The 13056-nt window shown below is 43.3% G+C and overlaps 1 pseudogene; it reads left to right on the forward strand.

The window, feature by feature from the left end:
* Positions 1 to 1189: 1189 nt before the first annotated feature.
* On the forward strand, positions 1190 to 2197 carry LOC105499498 (adenylate kinase 4, mitochondrial pseudogene; annotated as a pseudogene).
* Positions 2198 to 13056: the final 10859 nt, after the last annotated feature.

Here is a 13056-nt window from a genome sequence, read left to right on the forward strand (position 1 = left end):
ACCACATGCAGTTAAAACACACACACACACAAATACAGTGGGTCTGCTGAGCGCTTTCAGATCATCTACTGTTGTATATTTGTATGATTATCATACACTCATCAGTTTTTATTTTATAATAATTTGTATTTATTTATTTTGATTTTCCAGCCCATTTATTCCAGTTCAGGGTTAATGCCTGTCTTGTCAGTTCAGGGTGTAAGGCAGGAACCAGCCCTGGACAGGATGGCATCCCATCACAGGGCACATTCATACACAAACTCACTCAGACCGGGACCATGTAGAGACATGCCCCTTCACCTCATGTGAACATTTTTGGGATATGGGAGGAAACTGGACCGCCGAGAGAAAACCCAGGCATATATGGGGAGAACGTGCAAACTCCACACAGGCAGTGGCCCCAGCTGGGTGTCAAATTTTTTTTCTCATCAACATTATAATGGAATGAGGTTCTTCAAGAATCTGCTGTATGAGACTAACCCAGAGTAATTTTTCAAATTGCTAGATTTAATGAATCAGAATTGCTAAGAAATATGCTGGATAATCTACATACTTAACAAGCCTCCCAGGTGATTCTTCTCATTAGGGAGATTTGGGAAATTTCTAGATGAGTGCTTCTCTAGAGTTAATGTGCATAGGAATCACTTGGGATCTTGTTTAAAATGCACTGTTAGGGCCGGGCGCGGTGGCTCACACCTGTAATCCTAGTATTTTGGGAGACAGAGGCGGGCGGATCACCTGAAGTCAGGATTTCCAGACCAGCCTGGTCAACATGGTGAAACCCAGTCTCTACTAACAATACAAAAATTAGCTGGGCGTGGTGGCGCATGCCTATAATCCCAGCTACTTGGGAGGCTGAAGCAGGAGAATCGCTTGAACCCGGGAGGCGCAGGTTGCAGTGAGCCGAGATCGCGCTACTGCACTCCGGCCTGGGCCACAAAAGCAAAACTCCGTCTCAAACAAACAAACAAACAAAAAAACAGCACAAGCGGAGGGTACTAGAGGTAGGGGACCTAGAAACAAAATTCCCGGGGCTCCCTCCCGGGCCGCGGTCTGGGCTGCACGTTTGGCCGCCAAGCTCCTCGCGAAGGCTGTGGCTTCCAAACTCTTGCGCGCGGTCATCCTCGCGCCCCCGCACCCCCCACCGGCTCGGGCACGGGCACTGTGTGCCAGAGGATCGCCCAGAACTTTGGCTTCCAGGATCTCTCCAGCGGGCACTTCTTGCGGGAGAACATCAAGGCCAACACCGAAGTTGGTGAGATGGCAAAACAGTATATAGAAAAAAGTCTTTTGGTTCCAGACCATGTGATCACACGCCTAATGATGTCCGAGTTAGAGAATAGGCGTGGCCAGCACTGGCTCCTCGATGGGTTTCCTAGGACATTACGACAAGCCGAAGCGCTGGACAAGAATCTGTGACGTGGATCTAGTAATCAGTTTGAAGATTCCATTTGAAACACTTAAACATCGTCTCAGCTGCTGTTGGATTCACCCTCCTGGCGGAAGGGTATATAACATGGACTTCAATCCACCTCATATACATGGGATTGATGACGTCGCTGGTGAACCATTAGTCCAGTAGGAGGATGATAAACCTGAAGCAGTTGCTGCCAGGCTAAGACAGCAAGGATGTGGCAAAGCCAGTCATTGAATTATACAAGAGCCGAGGAGTTCTCCACCAAATTTCTGGGAGAGAGACTAACAAAATCCGGCCTTAAGTTTACACACTTTTCTCAAACATGATCACACCTATTCAGTCCAAAGAAGCATATTAACCCTGCCCAATGGAAGAACCAGGAAGATGTGGTCATTCACTCAATTATGTGTGTAGTATTTGTGTTGTGTCCAAATTAGAAGTTAGCTGAGGAAGCTTGCAGCCTCTTTTCTAGTTGAAATGGTGAACTGATAGGAAAACAAATGAGTAGAAAGAGTTACCGAAGAGGCCCTCCTCTGCCTTTCAAAAGGAAGGTCACCTACACATGTTTAACGTGTCTCTGCAAGTCTCAAGCCCTTCACGGGAAAACAAGTACAGTGTGGATTTCAAACGGGGTGTAACTTCAGCTCCAGCTGATTTTTGACAGCTGTGTTGTTGCTGTGGCATCCTTTTTCCCACTTGATGGTGATGGCTTCTGGTTCTCCCCATTCCCACAAAGGCTGTTGAACCACAGCTCCCGGAAGCCTGAGTCCGCTAAGGGCTCTAGCCCAGATTTGTCCCACGCTTTCTGCTGTGTGCCTTCCTGGTGACAATGAAATTGAGGCTACTTACTCTCAGTGGTTGTTTCTCTGGTCTTGAGTGGCTGTGTCAACAGTTCATTTCTTTTTTTTTTTTTCCAGTAGGAATAACTCCTTTTCTGCATTCATGCTCCATAGAGTCTCTCCTTTTCAGACATCCTGGGATGAAAGAATTTGACTTCTATTTCTTTTTAGACTGCATTTTTTTGACATTTGTTTTCACTTTTAGGCTATTAAACAAAACAGGTAGTTATTGTTCTTATCCCTCTCAAATTCTTCTAAGAACTGAGAGTGAGGGGACTGTATTGAATCTCCGTATGCACTGGGAACTGAGCTATGAAGAGGATCTTACTAAACTGCTGGTCTGACACTCATGGATTGACACTGTTCCTTTCTTTGATTGTGAAAAAAATTAAACCCCTAAAAGTCGTTCGAGAACCTCCTAAAGTCTTTTGGGAATCCTCAAAAACCATGGGAACTGTAAGTATTTAGCTACATAAATGTTGTAAGATCACATCTTATGTATAAAAGTAGTAAGATCATTTGGAATTACTGGACTAATTGAATAGTTAAGGTTTCTATTCAGGAGAATACAATGTATTTTGAAAGTGCTGCTAACTATTAATGCTGACAGTGTTTCACTCCTATGAGTGACTCAAATATATTATAAATGGGTGGTAAAGTCCGGGCATGGTGACTGACGCCTGTAATCCCAGCACTTTGGGAGGCCAAGGCGGGCAGATCAGGAGGTCAGGAGATTGAGACCATCCTGGCTAACATGGTGAAACCCCGTCTCTACTTAAAAAAAAAAAAAATTAGCCAGGCGTGGTGGGGGGCGCTTGTAGTCCCAGCTACTCGGGAGGCTGAGGCAGGAGAATGGCGTGAACCCGGGAGGCGGAGCTTGTAGTAAGCCCAGACTGTGCTACTGCACTCCAGCCTGGTTGACAGAGTGAGACTCCGTCTCAAAGAAAAAAAATAAAATAAATAGGTGGTAAAGGGAACAGAGCCTGTGGGGTTAAGCAGAATGTTGTACTAGCTGTGCCTGGACTGAGTATAACAGCTTTACAATTACGGGAAAACAAAATCTTTATTATTTTTTTTCTGTTCCAAAGATTCATCCTATGGGGTGGCCTTAAATTCTAGAATTAGATAGGAATATTTTGTCATTCATTATAACATAATATCAATAAACCATTTGTTAAAAGATTTGCCTGATTTCCAGACTCGGTGGCCACCTTGAATAATTCTTGCTGTTCTCTGGGAAGGACACTCCTCCATCTATCCTTCCCTCCCTCTTTCTTTCCAGCTAAGTAGACAATTCTAGCCAACACTGAGTCACTCAGTAAGTCTCCAGTGTGTGTGTGTTTGCTGAGATTGTCTAGCAGTTGAAGGTCCGTGCTGGTTTAGGTGAGACCTAAAAGAGATAAACACCTTTCCCATGGTCTTTGAAATGTAGTGCTTATTTCGTGGTCAATGGCCTTTAAAAAAAAGAATCTATTTCTGGTTTTCTTCAACAAACTCACTAGTTTTCCCTTAAACAATTTTGTAAAAATTAAAGTTATCTTGAAAACGTTTTGACAAAAGTAAAATTAAAGGGACATCTTTTCTTGGTTTTCCTTCTGCTGCCACACATGACGGTTCTTTCACCTTTAAGCAAAGAGGGTAGTTTAGATGGTTTCTAAGATTCCAACCTGACCTCGCATTCTGTTATTCTACCCAGCTCTTAATTCAGTTTGCTTCCATTATCCTCACAGGTTTCTTACTTAGACCTTGGAAATGCTGCTGTGTTTAATACCCTCCAATACTAACGCAGACTTAAGATAGCTACTGTTTATTGAAAGCCTACTGAGTGAAACGTGCAGTTTTAGGACCTTTATAAACATCTCAATTAATCTTTCTAGCATCCTATGAAATAGGCATGATTTCATGTTGATAAACAGCGAAGACAGGGGTCCCAGGGATATGCGGCATCTTGCCCAGGCTTCGGCTGCTGGTGACCAGTGTAGCCCAGGTTTTCCTAACTCAGAAGACTGAGCTTGTTCCTGGATGTTATTAATAGCAACTTGTGTCCAAGCAACCAAGGGTCTTGAGTTTGCTTAGTTCAGTTTGTGGCCTCACATCAGGAGTAACAGAGCTAGTCTAGGTATGGTGGAGCTAGTCCATGCCTGTCGTCCCATTGCTCTGGGAGGCCATGATGGGAGATTGCCAGAGGCCAGAAGTTCAAGACCAGCCTGGGCAACATCACAAGACTCCATCTCTACAGAAAAATAAAAAATTAGCCAAGCAACTAGGACTTGTGGTCCTAGTTACTCAGGAGACTGAGGCAGGAAGATTGCTTGATCCTAGGAGTTTGAGGCTGTAGTGAGCTATGATTGTACCTCTGTACCCCACCCTGGGCGACACAGCAAGACCCTGTCTCTTAAAAAAGAAAAAGAAAAAGAAAGAAAGAAAGAAAGAAAGAAAGAAAGAAAAGAAAAGAAAATAGCAGAGCTCACCAAAGTGATGTTTACCTTTTTATGATGTTCCTTTCTTTTTCCTTTTCCTTTGCTGAAGCAAAGGAGGCTGCTAGAGGAGAGTCTTAGTCTTCCTGCCTAAGACCTCCTTTATGAATGGAATAAGACTGTCAAAGTAGGCTGGGCTTGGGTCCAGGCTAGTCTGTGAAGGAGGCTAGCTCATGTTCCTTACCTACCCTTTGGGTGTCCACTGGGTCATGCCCCTGAAGTGGCCTTTACCCTTGAGCCATCCCTAGCAATGGTGCTCACACATAGGCTTTTGAGCTACTCAGAGCTATCCAGACCCTGCTCACTTTTCTTTCCTGAGATCAGAACAAATCACTCCCTCACTCCTACTCCAAACAAGGTCTTATTGATAAACTAATCCTTCTCAAAGTGCTGGTAGGTAAACAGGCGATGATGGAGCATCAAACACAAGTTAACTCCTGACTTTTGTACCATTGTCTCTCTATTCCATTACATATTAACATGACTCTGAATACCTTTGCCCACCATCTGCTTCTCGTGCAACAGTTGAGGCAGTAACCAGGGGAGATTCACTTCCTGTCTTGTCTTTCTCCAGGCATCACTCCCCGGCTGCCCTCTAGCAGCCAAGCTCAGATGAGCTCCATTTTTACTCAAGGTGTGCCCCTCTCTTTGGTAGGGAAGGAGAAAGGTAAGAATAGCCATGAATGAGTAAGGATTCTTAAAGGGAGGTGCTACTGTGGCTTTCTCTGCTATTTAAGATGTTGAGACAGGATAACTTTAGAAAGATGCATGCACAGACCCATAAATAGTGCTTTTATAAAATTCAGTTCACTGGAGGCCAGGCGCGGTGGCTCAAGCCTGTAATCCCAGCACTTTGGGAGGCCGAGGCGGGTGGATCACGAGGTCAGGAGATCGAGACTATCCTGGCTAACATGGTGAAACCCCGTCTCTACTAAAAATACAAAAAACTAGCCGGGCGCGGTGGCGGGCGCCTGTAGTCTCAGCTACTTGGGAGGCTGAGGCGGGAGAATGGCGTGAACCCGGGAGGCGGAGCTTGCAGTGAGCCGAGATCACGCCACTGCACTCCAGCCTGGGAGACACAGCGAGACTCCGTCTCAAAAAAAAAAAAAAAAAAAAAAACAAATTTAGTTCACTGGAACCTGAGTTCAGTATTTGAATTAGCTTTTCGTCCAAAGTGTTTAAGCCTGCTGGAGGTCTTTGCTCAAATAATAAATACCGCATATTTCCACATGTGTTAAGGTATAGGCAGTAGTTATTGTTTGTTTACTCCATATTAGGCACATTGCATGCATTGGCTAATCAAATCTTCATCAATTACCTATGTAATAACCTCAATTAACTTGCTTCCTTGTATTATAAATGGAAATAATTCTGTTTATTTAAATATGTTTTCATGTACCTATAGGGATTAATCAGGAAATTCAAAGGGTCTTTTTTGTACCTTTCCCTAATTTGAGCTCCCTGTTCTCATTAACAGATAAAACAACATATTTACTTCAGCCTGGAATCTTTGCTTTTGGTGCTTAGAGGCAGAGACAGGAAACAGGCACTCAGGGAGTCACACTGGTAGTTGCACACTGTATCTACAGAGGGCATGTCTCATCTGTACTCTGCTGGGTTACAGAATGTCAAGAGGTATTTGTGTCCACTTGAGAATTCCATTTATTACCTTCCATTTAACAGACAGTGTCTTTCCTTTCTGCAGTTGATTTTGCTAGAGAGGCAATTTATAAGGTGAAGTCCTGTTCATAGTATGACTTGTTTTCTCACTATCCCCTTCCATTTTTAGTAACTCCTTGGTCTATTTGGTGTCTTTAAAAAAAAGAACCTGGCAATGAAGACTTCTTTAAATATGGAAATGTGGTGCTCTTGTATGGCATAGATATGAAATCCCTTCCTGTGGTAATAATTAGGTTATTCCCAGAAGCGCAGGGTCATTCTTTAAAAGCTTTCCTGTTTAAAGCTTTTCAAAGGAGGAGACTGCCTTGAAGATTCCCCCTAGGGTTGATATGTGTCTAATTCATTTTATAAAATTGTTACTGTCTTCATTTCAAAACTTTGGCTATAAAGTCAGAAATGTCCTAAATAACAAAATATTTTGTATTTAATTTAGAGAAGAGTAAACAGAAGAAAAATGAAAACTCAGTCTTTATTTAAGCTCCAAGGATAATCAGGGCTTAGAGGACTTTTTTAGTTTTATGAGACTTTGTATTGCTGATTTTTATATTACATATTCTTGGGTTTTTGTTGTTGTTGTTGTTGTTTTGTTTTTTGAGACAGAGTCTTACTCTGATGCCCAGGCTGGAGTGCAGTGGTGCAATTTCGGCTCACTACAACCTCTGCCTCCTGGGTTCAAGCGATTCTCCTGCCTCAGCCTCCCAAGTCACTGGGACTACAGATGCACGCCACCATGCCTGGCTAACTTTTGTATTTTTAGTAGAGACAGGATTTCACTATGTTGGCCAGGATGGTCTCGATCTGCTAACGTCATGATCCGCCCACCTTGGCCTCCCAAAGTGGTGGGATTACAGGTGTGAGTCACCACGCCCGGCCCTGTATTCTTGTTTTTGAGATGAACAGATCTCTAGGGAAATTGTCAAGTTATAATGGCATTTTACTGTGATCCCTCTCAAGCTCAGATCATTTCTGTAACCCAGTGATGACCTGTCTCTTTGGTGTACTGTCCTGTGAAATGTCAGCTCAAGTTTCCCAGAAGTCATGTGTTTGCCAGGAGTCAGAGTACTTTTCCTCAGTGGGACAGTTGATGGCCCTCTTAATTTTGGTGTATGTGCTTCAAAGTATCTAAACCTCTAGTCTGATCTGTATATGATATCCTGTTAATTGTATTATTATGTTGATTATCTTGCTTGAAGGTTCATACTTTTCAATTTGATAGAAAAAAAGTTTTTTTCTGCTTATAAAAAATAAAATGCTGGGCCGGGCGCGGTGGCTCAAGCCTGTAATCCCAGCACTTTGGGAGGCCGAGGCGGGCGGATCACAAGGTCAGGAGATCGAGACCACAGTGAAACCCCGTCTCTACTAAAAATACAAAAAATTAGCCGGGCGCGGTGGCGGGCGCCTGTAGTCCCAGCTACTCAGGAGGCTGAGGCAGGAGAATGGTGGGAACCCGGGAGGCGGAGCTTGCAGTGAGCCGAGATCGCGCCACTGCACTCCAGCCTGGGCAACAGCGTGAGACTCCGTCTCAAAAAAATAAATAAATAAATAAATAAATAAATAAATAAATAAATAAATAAAATGCACCATCCTGGCTAACACGGTGAAACCCTGTCTCTACTAAAAAATACAAAAAAAAAAAAAAAAAATAGCCGGGTGAGGTGGCGGGCGCCTGTAGTCCCAGCTACTCGGGAGGCTGAGGCAGGAGAATGGCGTAAACCTGGGAGGCGGAGCTTGCAGTGAGCGGAGATCGGGCCACTGCACTCCAGCCTGGGTGATAGAGCGAGACTCCGTCTCAAAAAAAAATAAAAAATAAAAAATAAAATAAAGTAAAATAAAATAAAATAAAATGCAGTTTTAGATTTAGTAGATTTGGAGTGGAATCTGAGAGTCTGCATTTCTCTTAATATTAGCCTCTGTTAATGCAGATGCTGCTAGTGCAGGGCACATTTTCAGGAGCAAACCTCTAGAGCTCAGTATGGTGTCAGAGACCCTGTTTGAGAATGTGGGAAGGGCTAGAGCCAGTTCATAGCAAAATACATAAACATGTAATTTATATGCAATTGCAAAGGATTTGCAGGGTCTCTGAATGCTATCTTTAGGCTCAAGGTTAATAGGACAGAGTCATCAACCTGGTTTTCATGAGGAAGTGACAGGAATCTTTGAATAATAATGTGCAACATCTATTGAGCGCCTACTATATGCCTTGGCATTGTGCTGAGTGATCCTGACATATTATTAGCTCATTTAATCTTCACAACAAACCTATGAGGTAGGCACTATTATTATCATTCTCATTTTACCAATAACGGGCGGATCACTTGAGGCCAGGAGTTTGAGACCAACCTGGCCAACATAGTGAAACCCTATCTCTACCAAAAATACAAAAATTAGCTGGATGTGATGGCATACACCTGTAGTCCTAGCTACTGGGGAGATTGAGGCAGGAGAATCGCTTGAACCCAGGAAGTGGAGATTGCAGTGAGCCGAAATCTAGCCATTGCACTCCAGCCTGGGCAACAGAGTGAAACTCTGTCTCAAAAAGAAAATAAATACATAAATAAGGAAACTGGTGTACAGAAAGTTCTAAGCAATTTGTCCAACAGTATTCAGTGGAGTATTCAAGAGCTGGATTCCTGATCCCAGGTGTTTAATTACTATGTTTTGCTGCACCTATGTGTAGTAATTACTTTGAAGAAAGTGATTACTTTCTTCAAAGAGAATGAAAATGTGGGCTGACTATACTTCAAATTCTGATGGACATCAGAATATCCTGAGGGAATTTGTTAAACATAATTACCAAACAATGCTTGGATTCCAGCCTAGCTTCTGAATCAGAATCTCTGGGGTGGGGCTGGGGGATTGTGTTTAACTAATGCCCAAAATGATTCTGATGTGCAAAATTTGAGCCTCATGGTCACAGACTTTTCAAAGGCAGAGTTTTAAGAGTCCAAAGGAAAGTTAAATGAAGTTTGTTATGTGAGAAACTCTGAAAGGGAAAGTGTGACTCTGAGGGTTAGGAGGCTCCCAGAAATGTATTTCTGACTCTGATCTTGATAAAGAAGAAAAGCGTGGTGGCCCTAGAAAATTCCTTTGTTGTCCCATCAGGACTATTCCTTAATACAGTCACTTAAAAGGAGAAAGGCCCACTTTTTTTTTTTTTTTTTTTTTTTTTTTTTGAGACGGAGTCTCGCTCTGTCGCCCAGGCTGGAGTGCAGTGGCGCGATCTCGGCTCACTGCAAGCTCCGCCTCCCGGGTTCACGCCATTCTCCTGCCTCAGCCTACCGAGTAGCTGGGACTACAGGCGCCCACAACCGCGCCCGGCTAATTTTTTGTATTTTTAGTAGAGACGGGGTTTCACCGTGGTCTCGATCTCCTGACCTTGTGATCCGCCCGCCTCGGCCTCCCAAAGTGCTGGGATTACAGGCGTGAGCCACCGCGCCCGGCGAAAGGCCTACTTTTAAAAGAAGTTCACCTTATTGAGGACACAAAAAAGTACTTATAAAGGGGCGTCGTTGATCTGTAAGAATAATGCAGGAGAATTAACCCCACTCCCCACTTATTTTCTTTCTTTTTTTCTTTTTTGAGATTAGTTTTGCTCTTGTCACTCAGGCTGGAGTGCAGTGGCGTCATCTCAGCTCACTGCAACCTCCGCCTCCTGGTTCAAGCGATTCTCTTGCCTCAGCCTCCTGAGTAGCTGGGCTTACAGATGCCCACCACCAGGCCAGGCTAATTTTTTGTATTTTTAGTAGAGACGGGGTTTTACCGTATTGGGCAGGCTGGTCTCGAACTCCTGACCTCAGGTGATCCGCCTGCCTCGGCCTCCCAAAGTGCTGGGATTATAGGCATGAGCCACCATGCCTGGCCACCTCATTCCCCACTTCTAACTCCAGACAAACTTAAGTGCATGTGAGGGGAAAAGAGCTAATAACAACAAAAAGGAAGTAGGAGGGGGCACAGCTTGCCTCTTTCCTGATCTCTTGCTTTACTTTCCTTTTTCTCATTCATTCATTTATTCCAGCATTTTTTTTTTTTTAAACTGCATGTGCCTTCATTTTGCCAAGTACACTCTTGGAACTAGAAAGGCCTGCTCCCTTCATTTAAGAAGATCCATTAACCACAAAGATCAACCCAAGAATGAATGCTAGGAAAGGGGCAAGTGCAATGTCAGAAGAGCACAAAGGGGGTTGTAAGCAGAAGAGGAATCGCAGGATGAAAGAAGGGCAAATTTTATTATGATTTCTAAAACAGGTGGAGCAGGTGTATTCTGACTGGAGGCCAGTAACTACATGGCAATCCTACCTAAGATTTGTAATTTTAATTTTTAATTTTTATTTGAGACAGAGTCTTGCTCTGTCTCCCCGGCTGGAGGGCAGAGGTGCTATCATGGCTCACTGCAGCCTTATTTCCTGGGCTCAAGTGATTCTCCTGCCTCAGTCTCCTGAGTAGCTGGGACTACAGTTTGTGTCACTGTGCCCAGCGAATTTTTTTGAAAATTTTTTAGAGAAGGGGTCTTGCAGTGTTGCCAGGGCTGGTGTTGAACACCTGGGCTCAAGCAATCCACCCACCTTGACATCCAAAAATGCTGGGATTACAGGCGTGAGCCACTATGCCGAGCCTATTTTTATTTTTTAAGAGACAGAGTCTCACTATTTGCATAGGCTGGTCTTGAACTCCTGGGCTCAAGTGATCCTCCCACCTCAGCCTCCTGAGTAGCTGGGGCTACAGGTATATGCCACTGTACCCAGCCTGTCCAAGATTTAAAAAAAAAACAAAAAAAAAAACCCATGTGGTGTCTTTAAGATTATAGGCACTTTATAGGTAATTAATTTACATATTTCTGGTGATATATTTTTAAAGAGCTTGTTAAAGAGATATTTATGGGCCAGGCGCGGTGGCTCATGCCTGTAATCCCAGAACTTTGGGAGGCCAAGGTGGCGGATCACTAGGTCAGGAGTTCGAGACTAGCCTGGCTAATCTGGTGAAACCCCATCTCTACTAAAAATACAAAAATTAGCCAGGCTTGGCGGCAGGCAACTGTAGTTCCAGCTACTCGGGAGGCTGAGGCAAGAGAATCACTTGAACCCGGGAGGCAGAGGTTGCAGTGAGCAGAGATCACACCACTGTACTCCAGCCTGGGCGACATAGTGAGACTCCATCTCAAAAATAATAATAATAAAAAAAGATAAAGAAAAAGAAAAAAAGAAGTATTTGTATATTTGTGAGCACCCTACAGAAAGGAAGTGGTGATCACCAGGGCCAGGTGTGCGTGGATTTATTAAGAACAAGTCATGACAAATCAACACTGTTTCTTCGGTAGATTAGGGAACCATGGTAGGTAGTGGGTTGAGTGGGTGGTAGGGAAGCAGAAACAATGGGTATGGATCCACAGAAATCTTTGTTGTTGAAAAAAACATGCATTGTGTGTCAGTGTTATGCCCAGACCGTTTGTTCCCCAAAGAAGACCACCAGAGTCCAGAGTCAAAGCCAAGCGGCAATGATCTTTACTACAAGTTCGAACTTGGTCCCTCCATTCCACAGCATACAGGAGGGCCTCGAACAATGCGAGTGCTTGCTTTTTATAGCCCGATGTAAACAGGATATGTAAAGTTACAGGGAACAAGGTAATTCTCTCGGTTACAGCATTACAATTGGTTAACATTATACATTTAGCATTCCTTATCGGAGATCTCCCAGGTGATGTTTTTCTGAAGTCTGAAAGAAATATGGAAGAATGTGTTTGTGCTGGACTCAGGAAGTTGGGAGATATATGGGGGATGTGCCTCATTCCTTTCATCAGCAGATGTCAGATATTTGCTAGGCAATTGCACCTATGTCTTTTATTTGCTCATTACTGGAACCTTTTTTAGAAAACACTATCTTCCTAAAAAACAACAACATAGAATCCAGGCCCTCCAACCTTGACACGGAAGGAGAGATTGGTGGAAGGAGAGTATCTTTCTGGAGCTGGGTTGCCCATCCAAAGGGCCCCAAATCAGATCCTAGACACACACTCACCTCCTTTTTTTGGGTTTTCACTAAAGATTGTAACTAAACTCCTCACACTTGGGAATTGGCTCAAGTGTTAACAGAAGACTTTCCCCTTAATACTCTGTAGCAAAGCTGAAAAAGGACTGGAAGCCATAAACACCTTTAGGAAAGATAGGAAATAAAATGGAAAATACATAAAAAAAAGGACCAGAATCTAGATAATCTGATTTGCAAGATAAAGTTTACTCACCTTTATTCAGAGTCCTTTCCAGAGACTATGACTTCTTTTCACTACCGGAGTACTTATTTTAAATGACTGTTGTTAGTATGTCTCTACCTATTTTGAGTGATTTTTCTTTACCCCAGTTGTACTTTTTAGTTACAAATTTTTATAACCTACCTTCTGGAACCAATCTTATCTTCCGCTAACTCCCAATGTGTTCCTCCTTTCATAGCCTTTCCTACTCAAAGACTTGAGAAAAGCCGTTTGTTTTGCCTCCTCTACACTTTAACCATTGCTCAATCTTCAAAGTTTTTTCTTCCTCAGCACCCTTTTCTATTGACTCAAATTGTTTTATTTAGGGCTTTGAAGTTTCAAGGACCAGAAATTCAATTAAGTTAGTTCAAGTAAAAGGTTTTCTTAGAATAATGACATGAA

This window comes from Macaca nemestrina, chromosome 6 (assembly GCF_043159975.1).
Source record: "Macaca nemestrina isolate mMacNem1 chromosome 6, mMacNem.hap1, whole genome shotgun sequence".
Lineage (NCBI taxonomy): Eukaryota > Metazoa > Chordata > Mammalia > Primates > Cercopithecidae > Macaca > Macaca nemestrina.